Here is a 1,335-nt window from a genome sequence, read left to right as displayed (position 1 = left end):
ATCCATACCGACTTAAATCATCAATAAAGGTCACGAAGTAGAAATACCCACCCCGTGCGGCTGTGCTCATTGGACCACATACATCACTATGTATTATTTCCAATAATTCACCCACCCGCTCAGGATGACCCGTGAACGGCGTCTTGGTCATTTTCCCCATTAGACAAGCTTCACATGTGTCAAATGATTCAAAATCAAAGGGCGGTAAAACTCCATCTCTCTGGAGTCTTTGCATGCGTTTCTTTCCGATGTGGCCAAGCCGACAGTGCCACAAGTAAGTGGTGGTGGTATCAGCCTTCTTAAGGCGTTTAGTATTCACGTTAAAAACATCATTTTCACATTCAAGATTTAGTATGAAAAGGCCCCCAACAATGGGTGCAAATTCATAAAACATATCCTTACAATAAAGTGAACAACCATTGTTCTCAGACTTGTACGAATACCCATCATGTACTAAACATGATCCGGAGATAATGTTTCTACATAACAGTGGAACAAAATAACAGTTACTTAGTTCTAAGAAGAATCCTGAAGGGAGACGTAGAGGCATAATGCCGACGGCTTGAGCGGCGATCCCAGCGCCGTTCCCGACGTGCATCACGACTTCATTCTTTGCCAGCTTGCGCACCTTCTGAAGCCCCTGTATCGAGTTGCAAATGTGAGCAACCGATCCGATATCAAATACCCAAGACTTAGAATTTTCGCTAGCAAGCAAAACGTCAATGACATTAACTTGTATAACAATTATACCTTTTCCAGTTTTCCCGGACTTCTTATCTTCCAGATACTTCTTGCAGTTTCTCTTCCAGTGTCCTGTGCCCTTGCAGTAGAAGCACTCAGTTTCATTCTTGGCTCCGCCCTTAGAGTTGCTTTGGGAGCCGGTCTTACCGGCGCCCTTGCCCTTCTTTGGGTTGCCTTTCTTCTTTTTGAAACTGGTGGTTTTATTCACAAGCAACACTTGCTTGCGATTTTTCCGCAGTCCTCCTTCTGTAGTTTTTAGCATGGCAAGCACCTCTTCCGGTGTCTTCTCCATCCCAGTCATGTTGTAGTTCAAGACAAAACCGTCGTAAGATGGGGGGAGTGAAGAAAGCAACATGTCCATCATATGGCCAGGTGGAAGTGGAAATTCCAAGGCTTTAAGCCTTTCAGCATAGCCAATCATTTTGACCACGTGTTCGCCAACTGAACTACCCTCAGCCATCTTGCATTCCATCAAAGCCTTCATGATATCAAATCGTTCAGACTTTGCGGTTTCCTTGTACAGAGCATCCAATTCCCGGATCATATCAATGGGTTTATGGAATTCAAAACGTTTTTGAAGCTCTGGACTCATGC

This window comes from Aegilops tauschii, chromosome 4 (genome assembly GCF_002575655.3).
Source record: "Aegilops tauschii subsp. strangulata cultivar AL8/78 chromosome 4, Aet v6.0, whole genome shotgun sequence".
Lineage (NCBI taxonomy): Eukaryota > Viridiplantae > Streptophyta > Magnoliopsida > Poales > Poaceae > Aegilops > Aegilops tauschii.
Note: the sequence above shows the minus strand (reverse complement) of the source record.